Source organism: Halichoerus grypus, chromosome 7 (genome assembly GCF_964656455.1).
Source record: "Halichoerus grypus chromosome 7, mHalGry1.hap1.1, whole genome shotgun sequence".
Lineage (NCBI taxonomy): Eukaryota > Metazoa > Chordata > Mammalia > Carnivora > Phocidae > Halichoerus > Halichoerus grypus.
In genome coordinates, this window is record NC_135718.1 from 72455623 (window position 1) to 72480603 (window position 24981).

At 48.1% G+C, this 24981-nt stretch overlaps 1 protein-coding gene and 1 pseudogene across 4 annotated transcripts in view; one reads left to right on the plus strand and one right to left on the minus strand.

Annotated features, from left to right (window-relative positions):
* The window catches only part of GNG4 (G protein subunit gamma 4), a 67733-nt gene that overhangs the window by 37529 nt on the left and 5223 nt on the right, over positions 1-24981 (minus strand). Inside the window, exon 1 of one of the 4 annotated variants that reach the window (XM_078077733.1) lies at positions 7372-7502. The exons of the other annotated variants lie outside the window; for them this stretch is intronic. The gene's annotated coding sequence lies outside the window, so the exon portion shown is untranslated. Of the gene's footprint in view, positions 1-7371; positions 7503-24981 lie in introns of those variants that run through there. 4 annotated transcript variants of the gene reach the window in all.
* LOC118539966 (NADH dehydrogenase [ubiquinone] 1 alpha subcomplex subunit 3 pseudogene) lies at positions 4066-4317 on the plus strand (annotated as a pseudogene).

The window sequence follows — 24981 nt, forward strand, 5'->3', positions numbered from 1 at the left end:
TTCTTCTCAAAGTATTTGAAAAAACAGAAGAGGAAGGAAAACTTCCAAATTCATTCTATGAGGGCAGCATTAACCTGATACCAAAACCAAAGACTACAAAAAAAAAAAAAAAAAAACCAGAGAGAGAGAGAGAATTACAAGCCAATATCTCTGATGAACATAGATGCAAAAATCCTCAACAAAATATTAGCAAACCGAATTCAAAAATACATTAAAAAGATCATTCACCAAGGGGCGACTGGGTGGCTCAGTCGTTAAGCATCTGCTTTCGGCTCAGATCATGATCCCAGGGTCCTGGGATCGAGCCCCGCATCGGGCTCCCTGCTCTGCAGGAAGCCTGCTTCTCCCTCTCCCACTCCCCCTGCTTGTGTTCCCTCTCTCGCTGTGTCTCTCTCTGTCAAATAAATAAATAAAATCTTAAAAAAAAAAAAGATCATTCACCAAGATCAAGTGGGATTTATTTCAGGCATGCAAGGATGGTTCAATATTTGTAAATCAGTGTGATACACCACATTACCAACATGAAGGATAAAAATCATATGATCATCTTAACAGATGCAGAAAAAGCATTTGACAAAATTCAATATCCATTCATGATTAAAGCTTGAAAATACTTTCAAATCTTGACACAAAGGCAGTAATTTAAGAAATTCTATTTGGAAAACCAAATATGAAGCATTAATTATAGCGAGGATTCCACCTTATGAAGCCATGTTCACTTCTAGGGGTTTAATAGTTCTGGGCACAGACTGGTGGGCTACACCTGCCAGATCCCACATGTCCCCAGGAAAGAGCGCACTGCAGACAGAGCCTGACACACAGCCCTGAGTTACTAACCATACCTTGGTCTTGAGTCACTATTTCCAATACCACAGGGTACCTATCATGCAGCTTTGCTCTTTGGTCCAATCCCCACAGGTTAAGGGGGCTATGAGTAGAAATGTAAGGATGTTGCTCTTTTCACCCTAAAATCCTGTTAGATGCTAGGGCCTCAAAGTGGCACTGCTTTGGGCATAAAAACTGTGGAGAGGTTCTCCTAGCACTCATAGCAATCATTTATTTAAGATACATTGGTTTTGAATTGCCACAAAGATTTTATGCATCGAGTCAACATGTTGGAGTGCCCCCGAATAATGGAGCTTCAAAACAAGGGGGAGGGATATTTCACCAGAAAAGTCATAACCACTGTAGTAGCAAAGGCACAGACTTTCTGTACATGTAGAAGCAAAAAGTGGTACTTTAGCCTCCCAAGAGGAATTTTGCTTTTTTTCTCACAGTCATGCCAGGGTAGAGCTGAATATCCTGACCCCTGAGCAGAGAATCAGATGCTGTCACACCAGGCTGCGGTGGGAACATGGTCCCCTCGGTTAGGACAAGGCCATGGCCATCCCCACTCTGGTTTGAACCACGTTACAATGTAAACACAGTAATAGTTGAGCTTGACGCATTTTACAATCTGGGCCTCCGTTATTCAATTTACATCTTTATTGCCTGATAGCATCTGCCCGATGTGATAACAGCTCAAAACCAGCACAGGGATAAGGAGCTTTTCATGTGGCAAGGATTGTAATGGACCTGAGGGACAAGGGGATTCTTAAGAGAGCGCTCTGGGTCTGATCGAAGCTGGAGCCTGCTGGTCACCAGTCACCAGGTGACCACCCTCCTTTTCTGGCCCCAATTAAGGTCAAGAAAATTAGAGAAGGTTGGCAGACCAGCTGTTATATTTAAGGGCATTGGACAAGTTAATGCAGAATAAACAGAGAAAGAGAATCCAGGTCCATCTTCTGTGGGACCCTTAACACTTCCCACTCTCTCACCTATATGGCCACCCCCAGACATCCTCTAATTATTTCTTTAGCTTTGCAGATAAGAGTCCAAAAATTTTATTCCGCAGGAATAAGCATTAAAAAATCTTTTTTTAAAAGATTGCTGTTTTTATATCAGCATTCACAGAGTATGAAGTTAATTCTTTTTCTGCCTGCTGGATTAAACGTTCATTATGCAAACTGGACCATGCCGTTGACCAGGGTGAATACAGTGAAGAAGAAAGACTCATGTCCTGTGTGTGGTACCTTATAGTGTATAAAGAGATACTTTTCATTTTTTCTCAGGGCAGGTCACTCAGTGGATAGGTCACTGCACCAAGGAAGAAAAGACAGTTGAGAGGTGATGTGGCTGGGCCTGTGTACTGGCTTCCTAGGACTACCATAACAAATTACCACAAACTTGGTGACTTGAAACCTGGTATTATTTATTCTCATAGTTCTGGAGGCTAGAAGTTTGAAGTTAAGACCATTAAGACCATGCAGGACCATGTTCTTTTTGAAGGTATTAGGGAGAGGATCTTTCCTCTCCTTTTCCTGGTCTGGGGGCTCCCAGCAATCCTTGGCATTCCTTGCCTGTAGACACATCACTCCTATCTACACAGCCCCCTCTTCTCCACGTTTCTGTGTCCCCTTCTTTTCTTACAAGGGCACCAACCATGTACTGGACCCTCTTAACTAATTACATTTGCGAAGACCCTATTTCCAGATAAAATCACATTGTGAAGTTCCAGGTGGGTAGAAATGGGGGGGCACTATTCAACCCAATATCACCATGAACCCAAGATTGTGGCTATAGGTCTGTGATCGTTTCTACAAAGCCTCACATATGTTTTGCTCTTTGTAAGACCTGTAAGAAAACACCTCTCTGAGAATGGCACGGTGTTTCATAGCTGAGTGAAAGAAATTCATCTTAGGGTGACGGGAACATGGGCTGAGAAACAGTCTACACAAAAGAATTCATAACCTATATCCATCTTAATTTCCCCACTTTACAAATGAAATAACTGAAGTTTAGCGTGTTATTTCCCCCCAAAGTCATTAAATAGCTAATTAGTGGAGAAAATATGATGAGAACCCCACATCAATCACCCATCATTCATTTATTTGACCCTTACCGTGTCAGGCACAGCTCTGAAGAAATGAGGGAGTGACACAAACACGATTGTCCCCCTCTATTTCAGTGGGAGACAAATCTCACAGCAGTATATGCAATCAGAGATCCCAGGTGCCATCATGGAAGTCTGTGAAGGGCAGAGGGGCCAAAGAGGAGAGGACGGATTCTTCTTGGGGTGGGCAGGGTGGTAAGGAGAAGAGTGGGAGGGCTTCATACTCAAGCTGAGCCTGGAAGGTGATTAGGAGCCCACCAGGCAGAGGAAACAGCATGTGTGAAGGTAGACAAACTGCACACAAACCTGGCATGCTCTAAAAACTGCATACTTCTTTGTTCCTGGAGCCTGGGAATGCAGGGGTCAGATCACAGAGGGTCTCGAATGCCACTCTGAGGGGGTGAGACTTGTATCAAGCAGGCAGTTATAATCAATTGAAGCGTATCTAAACAGAGAGGTAATAAGATTGCTTCTACATTTTAGAAATCACTTCAACCTAGTGTGCAGAATGTACCAGAGGTGAAGGAGATAAGCAAGCAGACCAGTTCAGAAGCTCCACAAGTCTAGATGAGAGACTCCCTGTGTACAATGGGAGCTCTGGCAGGGAGATGAGGTGGAGGGTGATGGGAAGCTGGTACTGGGATGGAAGCACAGAGAGGATGACATTAGGATCTGAATGTTGGGGAAGGTGGGGAAGGAAGGCTCCTGGCCCATTGTCAGGGAGACAGTGCCGTGCCACTCACCAGGCTCAAGAAGAGAAAGTGGGGTTTGCAGGAGTGTGCAATGAGTCCATGTGGAGCAGGCTGCACTTACAGTGACCTTAGGACACTGAAGAGAACATGCCCAGCAGACAGGCGGACTGACAGGGAGGCAGCTTAGAAGTGAGTTAGAGCTGAAGATGGCAGAATTGTAACTCATGACTTAGGGGCACCAGAAGTCCACTCGAGGAAGGGCTCAGAGGAGGAGGGAGCATGAACCACAGGGCAGGGCCAAGCAAAAGGGGAAGAGGAAGGAGACCCCATGCTCATCCCTGCTCCATTTTCTTGCTCTTCAGTCTGCATTTTCAGAATTGTAGAAGTAAAAGATTCAATACTGATAAAGCCAATAAATTATTGGCTGCGGCCGAGACCAAGATGGCAGGGAGACATGCTGCCTTCCTCGAGAATGCCTGGGCCAAGGAGGCGGTGCTGGTCATGTCCTTCACCACTGGGGGTCTTGATATAATTCTGCCCCCCCAGCCCCTTTACCAAATAAGCCACCACGATCAACCAGGCCAGCCCCTACACATACCCAGTGCCCCCAAGATGATGGGAACATGCCCTGTGTGCCCAGCCAGCCTGAAGACCCCCCAGAGTCCAAGCTTGCAGGGGCTGAAGAAACTGTGAGTGAACACCTCTGGTGACAGGGAGGAGGCCCCCTCCCCTGAGACCAATAAAATGTGAAAAGTGAAAAAAATCCCCTCCAAAACATAAATTATTCTTTATGGACCAAATGGCACAAACTTGCTAGGACTATGTCTGAGCTGTTGGCCATCGCCATTGCCAATGGTGTGGAGCTTGCTCTCGGGGAGACACCTGCCTGCAGAGGTAGCCATGCAGACTCTGAACTATATACAGTTGACCCTTGAACAACGTGGGAGTTAGAGGTGCCAACCCTCCACGCAACCAAAGATCTGCATAGAACTTCCGACTCCCCCAAAACTTAACTACTCATAACCTACTACCCACCGGCAGTCTTATCAGTAACATAAATAGTCGATTAACCCTTATGTTGTATCTTATAGGTATTTTATACTGTATCCTTACAATAAACTAAGCTGGAGAAAAGAAACTGTGATTGAGGAAATCATAAGGAAGAGAAAATACATTCACAGTACTGTTCTGTATTTATGGGGAAAAATCCCCACGTCAGTGGACCCTCACAGTTCAAACCTGCGTAGTTCAAGGGTCAACTGGACACTGTATGTCAGAAACTATGTAGTCAAAAAATGCCAGCACACATTCAGTGGGTCATGTCCTTTGATTGGGGAGAAGCGGTTCATGCCAGTTTGTCTGTCTGCCTCTCCCAGCCGGATCCCTTTCACCCCCTGGCAGTTTTCAGCCATCTTGCTCGGGTTCAGGTGCAGCTTCCAGTATGAGAGCAGAGTAAAACCAGTGGCTGTCATGAGTCTGGATGCACTGTCTCTCTCCAGGAGGGTTCCTCCTGTCCCCCAGGGCAGTCCTCTCCCCTCACTCTGGTCGCTCACTTGAACGTGGGCTTCAAATGCCATGGCCTGAGCCCTGTTGGGAAACCGTAGTCTTGGCAGACAAATGGACGAAGCTAACCAATGAAGACAAGACGGTTCCATTCTCTGGGACCAGTTCCAGGAAACCCTGTTTCAAAAGACACCCCTGCTGGCAACTGCATTTTATCTCTTACCATTTTGTAAGGCAAATTTACAATGAAATGCTTGAATTTCTAAATAAATTTGTTGAGGTGACATTCACCTGACATAATGAACTATTTTGAAGTGAACATTTAGTACATTCACGATGTTGTGCAAACACCACCTCTATCTAATTTCAGTACATTTCCATCACTCCAAAATAAAACTCTGTACTCAGTAAGCGGTTCTCCCCAGAGTCCCTAGCAACAACCAACCTGTTCTGTCTCTATGGATTTGCTTATTTGGACATTTTGTATAAATGGAATAATTCAATAGCTGCTCTTTTGTGTCTGGCTTATTTCACTAGCATAATGTTTTGGGGTTATATCCACCTTGCAGCATGCATCAGCGCTTCATTCCTTTCTATGACTGAATAATACTCCACTGTAAGGATATACCACAATTTTTTGTGTATACTTCTTTTGATGGACATTTGAGCCATCTCTACCTTTTGACTATTGGGATTACTGCTGCTTTGACATGCACTTGTTTCGAACCATTTTACATTCCCTCCAGCAATGTAGGAGGGTTCTAATTTTTTCACATCCTCACCAACATTGTTATTTTCCATTTGGGGGGGATTATCGCCGTCCCAGTAGGTATGAAGTGGGACCTCATTGTGGTGTTCATTTGCATTTGCCTCATGACTACTGATCTTTTTGAAAGTCTTCTCATGTGCTTATTGGCATCATTTACTTTTCAAGAATGGTCTTAATGTGGGGCACCTGCCTCTTGATTTCGGCTCAGGTCATGATCTCAGGGTCATGAGATCAGGCCCTGCATTGGGCTCCATGCTCATTGTGGAGTCTGCTTGGGATTCTCTGTCTCCCCCTTTCTCTCTCTACCCCTCCCCTCCAACTCGTGCTCGCTCACTCTCTCTAATATAAATAAATAACATCTTAAAAAAAAAAGAATGGCCTTAACATTAAACTTAAAATTTTCTAACAATCTCAAGTTCACAGAAAGGTTCCAAGTACAGCACAAAGGATTTTTCTCTGAACCGCTTGAACATGAGTTGCCAACCTGAGTCCCTATTACTCCTCAATACCACGGATCTCCTGAAAACAAGGACATTCTCCTATGCAACCACAATACGACCGTTAAAGTCAGGACAGTGTATACTGATATATCCCTATCATCTGATCCTCAGACTCCATTCAAGTTTCATAAAAAGTACCAATAATGTCCTTTATAGCAAAAGGAAACCAACCCTGCCAGCACTTTGGTCTTGGACGTCTGCCTCCAGAACTGTGAGAAAATAAATTTCTGTTGTTTAAGCTGCCCTCCCCTGTGGTCCTCTGTTTTGGTAGCCAAAGCAGACTAATACAGCTCCTCATTGGTTGTAAGAGGAAAGCCAACCACATTCGGTCAGTGCAATGCCACGGACTGACCAAACACTCAGACTCACACGACTACAACAGAACACAGACCCATCTATTCAGAAAGATGAGGACAGAAGGCCCGGCTGGTCAGCAGGACAGTGTCAGGACATCTCATGAAGAGGCCTTCAGAAGTTCTTACTGCGGTTTATATAATGTCCAGGAGTTATCTTATCCCCAAGTGGTGCAAGGAGATGAGATCTACGTGGGTAAGTGTGGAGTCCACCTTGGTGCAAAAGACCCCTGCCCACAGAAGCAGTATCTCTTCAAAATAGCTTCAAGGGCCCCACAGAGACATGTCACTTAGAAAAGTCACCAGAACTCGGGAAAGTCCAAAGTGTAGTGTCTACATTAGGTATTTGAAGTTCATTCATAGTTGCTTGCAGTCCATAAGTAATTTACCAATCGGGGGACATTCTGACTATAAGCAATGTCACATGACAATACAGTTTACACTGTCTTATCTGGTTTCCAAGGTGTCGTAGGTAGGCAGAAAAATGGCTTCCCAAAGATGCTCATGTCCTAATTCCCAGAACCTGTAAATAGGTTATGTAACATGACAAGGAGAAGATAAGATAGCAGATGGAATTAAGGTTGCTAATCAGCTGACTTTAAAATAGGGAGGTTAGGGGCACCTGGGTGGCTCAGTCATTAAGTGTCTGCTTTTGGCTCAGGTCATGATCTCCGGGTCCTGGAATCAAGCCCCACGTCGGGCTCCCTGCTCAGCAGGAAGTCTGCTTCTTCTCTGCTCCTCCCTCTGCTCGTGCTCCCCCCGCACCCTGCAAATAAATAAATACGATCTTTAAGAATAAAATAAAATAGGGAGGTTAACCTGGATTATCTGGGTGGGCCCAATGTAATCACAAGGGTTCTTATAAGAGAAAGAGGGAGGCAGGAGAGTCAGTGTCAGAGTCTGAGATTTTAAGATGCTACACTGTGGGCTTTGAAGATGGAAGAAGTCCATGTCTCAAGGAATGTGGAGCCTCTGGAGACTGGAAAAGGCAAGAAAACAGAGAGAAACTCACGTCTGCCAACACCTTAATTTTAGCCCAGTGAGACCCTTTTCAGATTTCGGACTTCTAGAACTGTAATGCAATAAATGTGTTGTTTGAGGCCACTGATTTTGTGGTAATTAAGTTACAGCTGCAATGCACGGTAACAGAGCCAGGAGGTTAACAAGTGTTGGGGGGTTGGTTTCTTCTGAGGTGCCTCTCCTTGGCTTACAGATGGTCACCTTCTTGCTGTGTTCTCATGCGGTCTTCCCTCTCTGTGTGTCTGTGTCCTAATCTCTTCTTATAAGGACACCAGTCCCGTTGGATTAGGGCTCATCCACCTGACCCCATTAATTACCTCTTTCAAGGCCCAGTCTCCAAATAGGGTCACATTCTGTGACATTCTGAATTTGGTGGGTGACACAATTCAGCCCATAACACTCCGCCCTCTGGACCCCCAAAGTTCATGTCCTTCTTTTATTTATTTATTTATTTATTCATTTATTTATTTATTTATTTGACAGAGACACAGCGAGAGAGGGAACACAAGCAGGGGGAGCAGGAGAGGGAGAAGCAGGGGGAGTGGGAGAGGGAGAAGCAGGCTTCCCACGGAGCAGGGAGCCTGATCTGGGCTCGATCCCAGGACCCTGGGACCATGACCCGAGCCGAAGGCAGATGCTTAATGACTGAGCCACCCAGGCGCCCCAGTTCATGTCCTTACATGAAAAGTAAATTCACCTGCATCCCAACAGCCCCAAGTCTTAATCTTATTCCAGCGCCATCTCTAAATCCAAAATCTCATCTAAGCCAAGTGTGGGTGAGAGGTGAGGTATGATTCATCCTGAGGCAAAAACTCCACTCCAGCAGTGAACCCGTGAAATCAGACAAGTTATCTGTTTCCAAAACACGATGGTGGCCTACGATAGACTTTTTCATGCCAAAAGGGAGAGATGAGAAAGAAGAAAGGGGTCCCGGGTCCCAAGCGAGTCCTTTGACAGTGTAGTACTTCAGACTATGTCAAATCCCATTTTGATGTGACATTATTTGAACAGAAAAACTGTTTTTACAAAGCGGGAAGTATCTGTCAGAGCAAAATGACACATTTGAATTTTCCATGTAACTTTTGAGAAAAGGATAACTGTTGTCATATTTCAGTGCCTAGCATTACTCAAGAATAATGAATTTTCTATAAACATTCCTCGGCAAGCCACTCATTTGCACATTACTGGAGAATTAATCTTTTTAAGAAATAACATAATTTTGTTCCAAAGAATCAGGGTTTGACATTACATCATGTGTGCATGTGTGTGTGTGTGTGTGTGTGTGTGTGAATTTCTTTCCCATCTAATTTGCTTCCTACTGTGTTTTAGTAGTAAGACAGATCACATAAGCCTTCTCTGCTCTCTTTGGCTCCATGCCGATTCCCTCTCACCTCCAGCCACCTGTTATTCGTCTTGGTCAAGATGGCTATTTGCAAACAAGCTCCCAAACATCAGAGGAAGATTGTTAGTAAGTTGCAGCTCTTGGAAAATCTGTCACACACTGCTGACTTTCCTGAACCTGGGCAAGAGCTGACTTTGAAAGTAGCTCCCAGGAGGACCCCGGAGCCTGCTGAGGACCCAGCGCGGGTGGAGCTGCCAGGCTGCTGAGGAAGGAATTACCAGAAGGCAGGCGAGGGCCCCATGTGGCAAAGGTATCCGGGGATCTTGGCGAAAGGAATGAGGCGTGATACTTCTGCGGGATGATCCTGTGACCTCCACAAAGCTACAGACAAGCCTTCACTTCCCTTTCTCTCTTGCTCGGGACACTACTTCTCTTTCCCACCTTCCCAACCTTCTCTTGCAACCTTCTCAACCTCTTAAAAAAAATACTTTATTTTTCAGAGCAGTTTTAGTTTCACAGCAAAACTGAGCAGGAAATAGATTTCCCCTATTCCTCCCGCCCCCAGGCGAGGCATGCCCGCTATCGGCACCCCCCACCAGGCACTGATACACCGTTATCACCCAGAGCCCATAGATTACGTTGTAGTTCATTCTTGGTGCGGTGCATTCTGTGGGTTTGGACAAATGTATAAGGACAGGTCGAGCCATCATTATAGTGTCCTACAGAATAGTTTCACTGCCCTAAAAGTCCTCTGAGGAGCAGGCATGATTATACCTGCCTCATGGCACAGTTTTGAAGATTAAAGGAGGTAATGTGAGTGCAGGGTCTAGAAAGCTGCCCAGCACAGTGTGGGGGCCGGCAGTAAGTGGCAATTATCAATACGATGGAGGCACACGGGAGCGGGCTGTGCCAGGGGTCTTGTGATATGGACCGTCTGCTCTCCCCAGGACTTTGCCGGGAACCGCAAGCCTTCCGGGTGTGCTAACACGTAAGGGACAGGGGCGCCTGCGGGGCTCAGTTGGCGAAGCATTTGCCTTCAGCTCAGGTCATGATCCCGGGGTCCTGGGATCGAGCCCCGCATCGGGCTCCCTGCTCGGCAGGAAGCCTTTTTCTCCCTCTGCCCCTCCCCCCCCGGTTCATGTTCTTTCTCTCTCGCTCACTCTCTCAAGCTCTCTCTCTCTCTAATAAATGGATGGAATCTTAAAAACAACAACACCAACAACAAACATGTAAGGGAGAAAGCTAGGCCGCCTGGAGTAGAGTGAGGCCTGGAAGAAACCCCAAATCCAAACCTTCAAACACGTGTGATGGGACAAAACTCCACTCCAGCATCGAACCCGTGAAATCAGACAAGTTATCTGTTTCCAAAACACAATGGTGGCCTACGATAGACTTTTCCATGCTGAAAGGGAGAGATCAGAAAGAAGAAAGGGGTCCAGGGTCCCAAGCAACCTGCCCCGTTCTCGTTCACGTTCAAGGAGAGACAGGTGTGGTAGGTTAAGCAGCAGACACGCCCAAGAGTCTGTGGCTTTTGATTCCAAGGCCTAAGCCTCACGTGGGAAAGAATTCAGGGTTTAGGGGAAAAAGTGCCTTGGCCGGAGCAGGAGGAAGGGTGGAGTTGCCCCAGGACCAGAGGGTGACCCTCTGCAATAGCTGGGGTGGCTGGGGGTGGTGGCGGGGGACTGCAAAACCTCCTTGGGTGGGGCATGGTGGGGGGGGCGGGTGGCAAGACCCCAGAAGAAAATGTTGCTCTGAGGCAGAGGGGGTCATGGAGAAGAGTGTTGTGTCCCCAGGCAGGACCTGAGACCACCAAGAGCCACTAGCCTCAAGGGCCCATACCCAGCTGATGGGGTCTCATGGGTCTTGAGGACCAAGGGGCCACCTCTCCCACGCCCTGGACCTACATTCGTTCTGGGGGATCGCAGGGAGGCGGGGACACCTGGTCAAGACCGAGACTAAAGTCCCCTGCCGGCCAGAGGGATGCATGCTTCAGTGAAAGATGAGTTACAGGAAAATTAGAAGAATCGCCTTCCTCCCCCACACCTGAGTCTGTGGACGGGGATTCACACCAGCACTGGAGGGTGGCCCGGGTTAACGACAGCTTGCCAGCAGCAAGCCCAGCTTCCCGTCCTGCCTGCTTCATTCAGCTGCTTGCCTCCACGTTTGTGATCCGAGTCCTCAGCCTCCTTTGATTCTGTGGCCTCCATGTAAGTCCCAGGTCAAGGGCGCCTGGTCTCAGCATCTCATCTGGCTCTCTGTAGCTCACTAGTTATTTATGACCAGACCACCTCTTTGAAGGCTTGTTTCGTTGGAATCTTTGTGACTGATCGTGCGGCAGCCAGAGGGCCCTCTAGGTAATTACTCCACTGGGCCCCCCACAGCACGGAGCAGGACCAGGAGACAGCCGTGCAGTCCCTCTCTGTACGGAACTGGCATTTGCTCTACTTGGAAGTGATGAAGTTTAACACCTGCTTGATTTTTCATGCAGGAGTTAATGAGTAAAACTGATGTTTATATAAGGCAAGAAAAAGCAGAGGGTCGGATAAAGCCATTATTTTATTTCTGAAACCACAGTTAATGTAATGGTGCATGAATTCTTCTCAAATGTCAAATATGTGAGAGGCTTTTAAAAAATTGGTACCAAACTTCCTCCGTATAATATTCAAAATGAAATAATTCCAATCCCAGCTTCGAGTCGGCTGCCTGAGTTGACTCTTAGGTGCCTTTCGCTATTTTGTTTATTTGCCACCCCAACTCTTCCCGATAAAAGCTGCTTCTGCTCATTTTCAGGGTCTCATTCAGACGCTATCACCTTCTCAAACACAACTTTCTTGTGCTGGCTTGCCCCCGTGGTCCCTGGAGCTGAGCGCCACGGACCATCACTGTGATGCTCCTAGGCTTTTTGTTGCCCTCACTGCCTTAGACCTTGTACTCTTGTATTCAAATAGCGGTGAAGGTGTGTTTTCTTCCTTTCTAGACTGCCGGCTCTTTTGAGAACAGAAAATATGTTAGGTTCATTTTTATTTTATTTTAAGATTTTTATTTATTTATTTGAGAGACAGAGCACAAGCGGGGGAGGGGCAGATGGAGAGGGAGAAGCAGGCTCCCCACGGAGCACGGAGCCCGATGCAGGACTCGATCCTAGGACCCCAGGATCATGGCCTGAGCCGAAGACAGACGCTTCACCAACTGAACCACCCAGGCACCCTTTCCCTTTCTTTTAAATAGGATGACAACAGGAAAAACATTCCATGCTCATGGATTGGAAGAATAAACATTGTCAAAATGTCTATGCTGCCCAGAGCAATCTACACTTTCGATGCCATCCTTCTTACAATACCATTGGCATTTTTCAAAGTGCTGGAACAAACAATCCTAAAATTTGTATGGAACCAGAAAAGACCCTGAATCACCAAGGGAATGTTGAAAAAGAAAAACAAAGCTGGGGGCATCACGTTGCCTGACTTCATGCTATATTACAAAGCTGTGATCACCAAGACAGCATGGTATTGGCACAAAAACAGACACATAGACCAATGGAACAGAATAGAGTGTCCAGAAATGGACCCTCAACTCTATGGTCAACTAATCTTCAACAAATCAGGAAAAAATATCCAATGGAAAAAAGACAGTCTCTACAATAAATGGTGCTGGGAAAATTGGACAGGTACATGCAGAAGAATGAAACTCAACCATTCTCTTACACCATACACAAAGATAAACTCTAAATGGATGACAGACCTCAATGTGAGACAGGAATCCATCAAAATCCTAGAGGAGAACACAGGCAGTAACCTCTTCGACCTCAGCCGCAGCAACTTCTTTCAAGACACGTCTCCAAAGGCAAGGGAAACAAAAGCAAAATGAACTTTTGGGACTTCATCAAGATAAAAAGCTTCTGCACAGCAAGGGAAACAGTTAAGAAAACTAAGAGGCAATCCAAGGAATGGGAGAGGATACTTGCAAATGACACTGCAGATAAAGGGCTGGTATCCAAGATCTATAAAGAACTTCTCAAATTCAACACCCAAAAAACAAATAATCAAGTCAAAAAATGGGCAGAAGACATGAACAGACACTTCTCCAAAGAAGACATACAAATGGCTAAAAGACACATGAAAAAATGTTCAACATCATTAGCCATCAGGGAAATCCAAATCAAAACCACACTGAGATACCACCTTACACCAGTGAGAATGGCAAAAATTGACAAGGCAAGAAACAACAGAGTTGGAGAAGATGTGGAGAAAGGGGAACCCTCTTACACTGTTGGTGGGAATGCAAGCTGGTACAGCCACTTTGGAAAACAGTGTGGAGTTTCCTCAAAAATTTAAAAATAGAGCTACCCTATGACCCAGCAATTGCACTACAGGGTATTTACCCCAAAGACACAGATGTAGTGAAAAGAAGGGCCATATGCACCCCAATGTTCATAGCAGCAATGTCTGCAATAGCCCAACTGTGGAAAAAGCCGAGATGCCCTTCAACAGATGAATGGATAAAGAAGATGTGGTCCATATATACAATGGAATACTACTCAGCCATCAGAAAGGATGAATACCCAACTTTTACATCAACATGGATGAGACTGGAGGAGATTATGCTAAGTGAAATAAGTCAAGCAGAGAAAGACAATTATCATATGGTTTCACTCGTAGGTGGAACATAAGGAATAGCATGGAGGACATTAGGAGAAGGAAGGGAAAACTGAAGGGGGGGAAATCAGAGAGGGAGACAAACCATGAGAGACTATGGACTCCGGGAAACAAACTGAGGGGAGGCAGGTGGGGGGATGGGGTAGCCGGGGGGTGGGTATTAAGGAGGGCACGTGTTATAATGAAAACTGGGTGTTATATGCAAACAATGAATCATGGAACACTACATCAAAAACTAATGATGTACTGTATGGTGACTAACATAACATAATAAAAATAAATAAAGTTTGTTAGTCTAACTGAAAAATAAATAAATAAATAAATAAATAAACAAACAGGACGACAACAGTAAGATATTTGAGGCCCCCGTTCCTTCATCATCACTTCACATAAATCAAGCACAAGCTCATGAAAGACGCCGCCACTCTTTATTCAAGAAATTTAAGAATTCTCTTGTGAGACTGTTTCAAAGTGGTCCCTGGATCAGCAGCACCTGAAGGCGGTCAGATACACACCTTCGGAGCAGGCTAAGTACCTGACTTTGCTGTTGAGCGCAGAGGCCGCCGTCAGTCAAGCCCGGCAGAGTGGTGTCTGCGCAGCAGAGGCCCCATCAGGGCGGAGCCAACAAAGCCAGGTGTTTTGTTCATCCTGGGCATTCTGGGGAGAGCACAGGGAATTCTGACGGCCCGAGATGCCAGTGCGAGGCCCCGGGGGTCCACCCGTCATACATGAGGGCCACCCTGAGCGGTGTGGGTGCAGCTCAGCACCCCTTAGGAAGCCTGGTCCTCCCGTCGTACAGGAAAGGAGCTCTGATTGCTGTCACAGCCAGTCGTCCACTGCTCTGTGGACTGGAAGCCTCTGGCACCAACCGTCCTGGACGCAGCGGTCCTGAGCCTGACGCTCACAGCCCCCCCTCCCCGGGGGACACACCGCGGGACTCTCAAGAGACTTCCGACTGCACGCTGCCTACACCTTCAGCATAATTACTTTCTTCTAATTCTTCTAAAAGTGGTGATGCAGGGATTAATCCTCAGCTGAGCACATGACGGCACAGACGGACTGGAAAACTTCACTCTGGGACTATGTCACATGAGTTTTAAAGAACCCCTGAGAGGACGCAGTAGACCACAAGCAGAGGGTCAGCAGCCTGTGCAGAGAGGCTTGCTGTTTCCCAGCTGGAGAACGCCTCCTACAGGGCAGGACTCAGTTTTCATACTTTTCATCGTTGTGCAAAGACTGAGCACCTCCTCTGCAAACCAGCTACCAGAACTGAATTCAAGAATCCTCCTTCAAGTCAAGTAGGAGCAGTTAGAATGCTCCGATGCTCGTTCGGGAGATGAAACGTTTGGAAAAAGAGGGTTTTGTTTGTTTGTTTGTTTTGTTTTGTTTTTCAGATAGGAAGAGTGGATGAGAAGCCAGGAGATTTGCTTCTAATCCCATTTCTATTTTTGATGACTTGTCTGACTGCGGGCAAGTTTCCGTCTCTGCATTTCGGGGTTCCCCTTTGTAACAGTCTGTCATCGTCTTGTGCCAAAAAGATCAGAGTCAAGTACGATGCCCCAGGTGGGAACAAAACCAATAAGACAACTTAGCAGATTCATAAAAGCTGAGACATTGTCACTTGACTTTCTGAGATCAGATAACAACCTAATGGCTTGATTGTGATGAAAACAAAAATAAACCAAAGAAAATTAGTAATAGGGTTTTCATTCTAGTTTAGGAGAATTTATGACCAAATGACTGCTCAGACAGTTGTCTTCAAATGAGGAAGGAAGCCTGACCTCGCAGGCCATCACCCACGAACACTGTTGATTGTGTGTTACAGACATTAACGGGATCTCTCCAAGGTGTTTATTCATACTTTGCAGACAGACTGATTTGTGTTGCTCAAATGAGCTATGCATGGAGGAGAATGTTTAAGCAGCAGGGGGGTAAAAAAAAAAGGACACATTAAATAAGCCTGAAAGTGATCTGAGTATTTTCCAGGAAAAAAGATACAGAGTCTGATGTGAGTTTTTCTTTATCGTGTTGACAGCCCGCTGATGACCCCTGCAAAGTAGTTGTCTGGGGTGAACTGTCCCTGAGTGGTACAGGTGGGGGTGGCAAGGGGCTGGGCTGAGGCTGGAGGCAAGTGGAGAGACGTTCTACTTTCCCAGTAGCCAAGGAAGCCACGGACCATAGGATCTGTTTAGCTGATCTGACCGATGCCAGCCATGCCCCACCCCTAAGTGCAGCACCTACACCATCAGGCTGGACCGGGGTGGGAAATCTCTGAGCCATCTCTGAGCAAGGCAGTCTGCCAGGGAGGATGGCTCTGGCTATTTCTCCTTTGAACCAGAAGTCAACTCGTTGTTGGGCAGAGGCACCTGAGGAGGGAAAAGTCTAACCAAGATAATAAGGCTTTAAGAAGCAAGAAAAATGTACACATGGTCCAGCTCACCTACAAAGTCTCCATGAGATGCAAATATAAGTATCCAAAACTGAGATGCAGATAAAATGAAACATAGGGGGATGGAGGCAGAGGTCCTACCAGTCCCACTGGTCACCAACTCGTCACCACTTAGCCAGGGAGGTTGAGGGACCAACAGCCAGTGTTAGAATTGTTTTCTATCTCTACTTGGGGAAGACCCGCCCTCTGGAAATTCTCCACCCAGTTCCCTGCAGAAGGAGCAAGGCTGCTTAGCAATTCTTCCTGCTCTGAAGCCAGCAGCTGACATAGGAAGGCAACTCGGAAAAAGGTAGAGTGCAAATAAGTGTATGGTATTTAGAAAATCTACCATAACATTTGTTAATGAACCACAGAGTACTCGAAATGGAAAGGATTTCACAGACTAGGGCTCCAATGGTTTTAAAGCATAAAGGTCCCTTCTAAAATTAAAAAAAAAAAAAAAATGCAGCCTCCCTGTAGCAGTACTCGGTGTCTATTGACTCAGAAGATACAGAGTGATATAAAGGATTCAGTAATACACTTAAATTCATCTTCTCTTCCTGATCCCAAGGATGCCTAAGCACACTTGCAGGTTAGCGGTAGACAAGCATGTGACATCGCATATTCAGTCTCCACAGGGCTCCTGGGCTGGACCTGGATTCAGAGACCTCTTGCAGTCGTTCTGGATACCCCCTGGCAGAAACTAAAGGCTAGAAGAAGGGAGGTAAAGTAACCCCCTTTAACTAGCCAGCTAGTGGTGGACAACTGGTAGCCCCACACTGCCAGGGGACTCCTGGGTCACAGCCGGGGTCTATGCAGCGAGACTACGTCCTGATGTACTGGTCTGTGCTTTGTTTCCTGCCCTTCCCCAGCCAGGCATCCACGTTGCCTCAGGGGGAACTAGGATTATTAAAGCGGGAATAGAAAGACAAAGAGGTGTTTTGCTTTTTTCTTTCAAAGCAAGTTCTGAAAACCCTCTTCGGGAACATGTTTTGGATTGCCAGAGCTTTTGATTTATGTGAAGAAGGCTTGCAGAAAGGGAGGACCCCAGAGACACCTAGAAAGAAAAGAAAGGCCAAGGATTCACTTGTCCCTTGGACACCTGTGCTGGGAGAGGCGCGGTGAGCAGCACAGAATAACCCAGGAGCCTGGGGGACGCACGTGTAAGGAGAGCAGTTCGCACTGGGAAGCAGGCCTGTCCTCTCTTTGTCTTTATCACATGGGGAGCCCAGGCTTGCTAGAACCTCGTGGCCACTCAGGGTCACGTCACCCATGCTGAGGCCGGGTTCTCCTCGGGCCTCCTGCCAGTAGGCTTGCATATCATTGTGGGTCCTCGGCAGGTACCGGTGAGCCTCATCCAAACTACGCCCTAGCACGTGCTCATGTCCAAGGCCCGGGGGGTCTCCCGTGCTCCATCCAGCAGGTGGGGCCCCGGACAGGTGGTGCCGGTGCGTGGATGCCCTCGCATCTTATTTCTGTACTTGGGAGGGGCACATCTGACCTGGCATCTGGAACCCTATGCCTTGTAAGGGCATTTGGGGCCATTTTTCCCCCTACGAGGCAACAGAATGCAATTGACAACGTGTAGAAAGCCCCGACTTCCCATCCTGGCTCTGCTGCGCGCCTCAGCCAAATTATCCTTGAGACTTCGTTTCTCAGTCAAGAATGGGGCTAAAAATTCAGGCCTCCCAGTGCTGCTGAAAAGATCAAGTGGACAGGTTACAGTGAATGCTTTTGGTAAAGCACAAGATGCTAATCAAGTGTTAGCTATTGCTCCTTCGAGAATCTAAGCAGTACCTGTGAAATATTTGAAATAGAAATTTGACAGACGTAGCTGGAGTGCTATCAGGTAGTGTTTACTGTGCTTAACCTTGAAACACTGTCTTAAAATTCTTCCCACCACTTAATTTCAGTCCAAGTCTGAGGGATGAGTATGCTTTATATTAAAGAACTCCTAATATAAAGAATTGTTTATATTAAAGAATGAGAATGGATGAAAGACACCTGAGACAGAAACAGATGTTTGGGAACAGGAGAATCCAATGCACATAAGGACGCCGTGCTTAACCAGAATCTCTCCCTAACAACCGGGCCAGAAAGGCGCTTTAAAACCACGTGATGATGGAGGAAGGCGGAGGTGTGCATCAGCTCACGGCTTGGTCTGCACCTGGTGTCAGGTGGAACAGGGTGAGCAGGGATGGGGAGCCAGCCTCGCCTCCGGAGTGCGGGGCACCCACGGTCGGCGTGGATGTGAGCAGACCTCTGGAAAGGAGCTCAGGCAAAGAAGCAGCGCAGGCCACCCCTCCCCTCAACCAAGAAGGCCCTAGGATCCAGCTCCTGTCTGCCTGCCTTGTTGGGTTCATGTTCTGATGCTCCCGGGTCTCCCGACCATCCCTCAGGCAAGACACGGGCAAGAGTGAGCCACGGCAGGATCTGGAGCCAAAAGGCTGAATTTGGAACGCTGGGTCTGCTCCTTGCTCACTATGCAACCTTTGGGCAAATTACTTAGCCCCTTGTTTTTTCCAGTGGTGAAATAGGTAGAGTCCATATGAGCTTCCTAGGCTTGCTGCAAGGTATCACAACAAACTTACAGCTTAAACAACACAGATTTGTGATTTGAGAGTTCTGGTGTTAGAAAGCACACAGCGTCCGTAGGGCTGCTGGGGGATCTGGGGGGGAATCTGTTTCTTTGCCTTTTCTGGCTTCTGGTGGGGCCTGCACCCCTTGCTCTCAGCCCCTCCTCCGTCTTCCAAGCCAGCAGCCTAACATCGTCCAATCCCTGTGACACTGCTGTCCTCCTTTTATAAGGACACTTGTGATTACATCGGGCCCACTAAATAATCCAGGATACTTTCCCCATCTCAAGAGTCTTAACTTAATCACATCTGCAAAATCCCTTTTGCTCTGTAAGGTAACATAATCACAGTTCCCGTGTGGCCATCTTTGGGGTCGGGGCCATTATGTTTCCTACAACCATAGCTGCCAAGGAATAAATACGTATGAATATATTTATTTATTTTTTTAGACATTTTATTTTATTTATTTGAGAGATTGAGAGAGGGCATGAGAGGGGAGAGGTCGGAGGGAGAAGCAGACTCTCCGCTGAGCAGGGAGCCTGATGCAGCACTCGATCCCGGGACTCCAGGATCATGACCTGAGCCAAAAGCAGTTGCTTAACCAACTGAGCCACCCAGGCGCCCCGAATATATTTGTTTTTTAAGTAGGCTCCATACCTAGCACGGAGCCCAACGCGGGGCTTGAACTCACGACCCTGAGATCAAAAGACCTGAGCTGAGATCAAGAGTTGGCCACTGCTTAAGTGACTGAGCCACCCAGGTGCCCCTCAAGGAAATACACACTTCATACCATATAAGACACTTAGAGCCTGGCTTGTAGTGAGCACTCAATAAATGTTAGCTGCTATTATCATTATTTGCTGAAACAAAAACTCTTAGCCTCCAAAGACTTCACCGTTCATTAGCTGTGACCCAACCCTTTCATCTGGCCAAGTCCCGAGACCTCCTTCTGGAAGCCTTTCCTGACCTAGACTGGGCGTGGTGTCCTGCTGTCTAGGTTCTTAATTCTGTGTTGTGTTATAATCATCCGTCTCCCTCACTAGCATGTAAATTCCTCAAGACCCGGGACCTCCCTTTACTCACCTCTGTGTTCCTGCCCACTGGCCTAGTAGTGTTCGCAAGTCTTCTCAATGACTAATGGTCCTCCCTGGGTCCTCGGCAAACAAGGGTGAATGTCGGTTCACGCACCTGCGGGGTCCCAGAACCATAGGGCTGCTGTGACCAGCCGGAGGGGAGCTGTGGGGCGGGGGTGGGGAGGGGTCTGTATTTTGGGGTCATCATGCTCTGCACAGACGCAGATCTTCAGGGTGAATAGCTGGTTTCCCATCAGTGAAGCTGTCAGGAAAAGCAGGGGAAGACAGAGCCCCGAGCTCAGCCCCGAAAGGGGCTCTTGCTCTTGCAGGTACTTTGGCCTCGTGGTATCTGTGGGGAGTCACTGTCTCACAGCTCGGGGCGGGGGGGCTGGCATAGGGAACGGTCTGGGACCACTTGGGTGGCTTGGGGTTTTCAGTCACATGGAAGGACGACCTGCAGAAATCATCTGTTTCAGTGGTTCACAAAACTCAAAAAACACAGATTCCCTGGCCCCAGCTCAGAACCTCTGAGTCAGAACGTCCAGGAGTGAGGTGGGATTTTGGAAAACGCCCCAGTCATTCTGCTATGCAGCCAGGTTTGGGAACCACTGACGGGACCTGCCCGAATTTTCCAGACAGTCTGTGCTACTAAGATAGGGTTCCTAACACAGGTGTGTAAAAATGGAAGGTACAGCCGATGCTGCCCATCATTAAGCTTACTGTTCATGCGCCAGGCCACACAGCAAGAGTCCACGAAGCAGTTCTCACGGAGCCGTCTTCCAGCCTATCTGCGTCCACAGTGGAGCAGCCCGAGGGTGGTGGCTCCCTCTTCCAGTTAGCTCCCAGATCTTTCAGACGTGTGGTCTTTGATCCGGCCTCTCAGGGGCACCCTCTGGAGGGCTCTGGGTGACTCAAATGCCTTTGGATTAGGGCTCCCTCCCTATTGCCTCCCCTTGGTGCGTCCAGGGCCACGCGGCCCCTTGATCCAGCGGCTGGACTGGTGGGGCATCCACAAAACAGGGAGATCGTGGTGCTGGGTGTTATTTTGCTACGAGTCTCTCCGTTTGCCTCGAGTCAGACCACCAAATGCTCCTTTTGGGAGATGTGGCTTCCTCGGATGCTGGGGTGTGGTGGAGGCTGTCGAGGAAGGCAGCTGGGCATGAATCATCTGCGGGCCCGGCACATTTTCATCTCATTCCATTTTCGCTGCCTCTGCACCTATGTGACAAGTCTGTTTCCTTCCTTCATCTTGGATCTACATGGAGTCCTTCCAGAAGCAGCTTGTTTAAAATCTGCAATAGCCTTTCCCTGGAATTCTGTTATCTTCCTTCCTTCCCCCTTTTATTTTTCTCCCAAGCACTCGTCACATTCTAAGATGCTCATTTATTAATTTCCTTACTGAAATCGCTTTTGATTTCCCAGCTTATTCTTACTGGCCTGCTCCCTCTACTAGAACGTAAATTCTGTGAGGGCAGGAATTTGTCCCCCCTTCCATTGGCTGCTCCTTGTCCCCCAGCATGTGGAGAGTCCCAGGGGGAAAAGCCAGCAGTACGCAGGGAGTGAGGAAAAAGACTGAGAACCCCACCAAGGGGCACATTTCACAGCTAACAGAGGTCCAAGGAAGAGGCCGGCCAGGAAGAACCGGAGGAAAGTCAAGAGTGGGGGGGGCCCTGGGCCAATGTGTGGGTGTCTTAGGTGAGTTGCCATGGTTACTGGGATGCAAGGCCAGGGCCCAGCCCTCCCGCCTCAGGCCACCAGAGCTTGGGGGTAAGTATAGGGTGACAACGTTTGGGGGGAAAAAAAAAAAACCCAAAAACTCACCCTTGGATAGACACGCTCTCCCTGAAGGCTAATCAACCGTAATCCCCGACATCCACGTGCAGAGAGAGATGGTGCAGCCGGCATCAGATCAAATTCGTAAGCGTTCGGGGGACAAAGGAATCATAAACAAGAGACAGAGCTGTAACTGCTTGAACACAGAAAGAATGAGTCATCCAAGGCAGTGTGGCGCCAGCGGGCTTGCTGTGGCCTCCCAGACGCCCGGCGGCCTGAGTGGCCTCAGGGACTGCTGGGCAGGCGGGTCCCTTCTAAGGGACTTCACTGCCAGAAAACCTGCATTAGAAAGAGGATGCATTACCTCCTCACCTGCCTGGTCCCACACTCTCTCTCGGCTTGCCTGGCTCGTTCTTCCCCTTCCATTCACTAAACCAGGTCATGCTGTCCTGTCTGTCCAGGCCCAAACTGGCCACCCTGGGCCACCCAGGCACCAGCGTCTTCCTTCCCTTCCACCGCTGGTCAGACGGCAGCGCCGACCGCCCCGAGGGCCCGGGCATCCGGGGCCGGCCGCAGCCCAGCCTTGCGGCCCTGGCTCTCCTGCCTTGTTCCTCTGACCGGCCCCACAGCAGGCACAGAGGGCCCCCCGGCGCCTGCTAAACCCTGCCTCTGCTTCTCGACTGCCCTGGGTCCCCGTTCATCCCAGAACAGACTGTGCCATTCGTCACCCCCAACTCTGAGCCTTTGCAAGGGCCAGTCCCTCTGCCTGGAAAGCCCTTGCTCACGTGTGTGGGTTGGAAAATCTTGCTCAGCTTTCCGGGGCCTCGCTGTCAGGCCCTTCCTGCCCTCCACTGCTCTCAGGAAGAATGAGTGCTCCTGTTATCACCACTCCCACAGTGCTTGAAACGCGGCCGTGGCGGCGTTAATCCAGGGCCAGGCGAGTTGTTTTCGCACTCATATTGCCCCTAGATTACGAGTGCTCTGAAGTCCTTATTCATCTTTAAACCATCAGTGCCTGAAATACCTGGTCCCATGTTCATTACGCAAACGTCTTAGAAATACATGGCTTACGTACGATCTTTTAGGAACCGCTTGCAGCAACACACATACTTTGGAAAAATCCTTCCATAGCGTCCCAACCAAGGAGGATGGCTTACAGCAGTAATTCATAGGAAAACCAGAGAAAGGCGGACAACGCTGGGAAGGCTGGTCACGGTGTGGATCAGAAGTCTGTGATGACAAGTCCCGTGACAAAGAAAATTTCTGTTTCATAAAAACGTGCCTGGGTCCAGGCCAACCATCGACTTAGTTCCGACACAATGGACTACAGCAAATTCTAGCAGAAGGAGAGGGTCTGGAGAGAAACTGGGGAGCTGGGAGGAATCTGACCCATCAGGCGGCACAGTGAACCTGGGGTGTGAGGGCTGGTAACCCCGGAGCAGGACACACAGGGCTTCTGTCCAGCCTCTCTGGACCAGTTCTGAGCTTGAGGAGACCCAGCACAGCACACCGAGCCAGCACAGAAAGATCGGCGGGAAAGAGCCCCCAAGCCTTCAGTTCTACAAGATCAACCAGGTGGGGGAGCACAGCACTGAAACACCAAACTCCCACTGGAACGGCGAGGAGGTAAAGCTACTCCAGACAGGGACAGGGTAACGGGGTGGTAGGTCCAGAGTGGGGTCTACGTGGGTACCCAGATGGTCTGGGTGGGCAGAAGGCTCTGGTGACCTCATCCCTGCTAGATACAATTCAACTGAAGAAGATGGTATGTGATGCTGATGAAGGCCAATATATGTATCCATAGCTCACCTTGTTCCAGAAAAAATTCAGTGGCTGACATCACTGCCAGTTTCCCTTTGTTGTTTTCCTTGATGTTCAATGCTGTCAGAGTCTCCACTCAGGCTCTACCCTCGTCCCCTCTTGGCCACACTCCAGAGCCACCACTGCCCTTGAGTTCGGGAGCTTGACTGTGTCTTTACATCCTTGTGACACCTGTTTCCCCCTTTATATACCATCAAACATACGCTTGTACACTTATATAATCTGTCTCCTTAGCCGGGATGCAGCCTTCCCTCGTGCATGTGGTCCCACAGGGGTCGGGGGTAAATAAGCATCTATAGACCACTGGAGCCCCACGGGGCACAGGGAAAACAGAATTTTCCCAAAAGTAACAGAAACTAAAACCGAATAGGGATTACTCATGCTGGTTTGGCATAACACAGGCTTTGGGCTCTAGATTTCACTAAGGAAAGATCCTGCTGGACATTTTGAAGGGGGTTCAGAATATACCACCCCCAAATATGCCACTTTGGCATAAGGACTATTTTGAGCCAAATGCAAGTAAGAAACAGCAGACACAGGAGGAACTCCCTGGCCTCGTCCTCTCTGCCAAGATGTCTGTTTCTTTTTCTGAAGGGGTTTATCCCTTCCATCTCCCCTACCAGAAGGAAGAAAACCACCATTATCACTGGAGAGAGAAAGCGGGCACCAAGATGGTCTGCACAAACCAACCTTGCTAAAATAACTCTGATCTTCCATAAGTCTTCTTCCTGTATTTACCTTCCCACAATTTACTGCCCCTAAAAGCTCATATCCCTTTTTCTTTGTCTTGTCACTTTCCCACAACTTATTTCCCTTTTTTTAAGATCCTATATAAGCTCTCAAACCTAACTGCTTCTTCAGGATTTCTCTTCTTCCCTGTGAAGCTCCTGTGTGCATGCACAATAAACTTTTTCTCCTATTAATTTGGCTCTTTTTCTCCTATTAATCTCTCCTGTTGTCAGTTTAATTCACAGGCTAAACCTAAGAGGGTAGAGGAAAAGCTTTTTTTCCTTCCCTACAGTTTCCACCAAGGGCATGCACAGCAGGGACTCCAGGGCAACAGGAGAGGGCAGATGCCTCCCTGGATCAGGCTAGACAAACCCTTCAGGGGAGGATACCAGTTCTTGGGTGTGTCTGGAAGCTCATACAGATAAGGAGAGATGGGAAGGTAAAGGCCACTGTGATAGTGGGTCTTACAGACAAAAAGGAGGTCATCAGGCCGCAGAGATTCAGTTTGTGTGTGTGTGGGGGGGAGGGGGTCCTGGGCTGCCAGAATTTCCCAATAACAGTGGGTATTGGGGGGGGGAAACGTTTTTTTCAAAGGTGTATTAGTGATTTGATTCCGGGTTCTGTTGCTTGACTTGGAAAGCAGACCTTGCTGTATGGGGAGTGTGCAGTGGGGTAGTCAGCAAATGCAGGCTGCCCCAGCCTATATGCTGATAGATCTCTGCCCCTCCCCCGCCCCCAACATTCCAGGGTGCCAAGATGAGGCACCCCCACCCACTGTCTGCCATCCCTGCCTCTGCCTCGCCAACAGTGTTCAG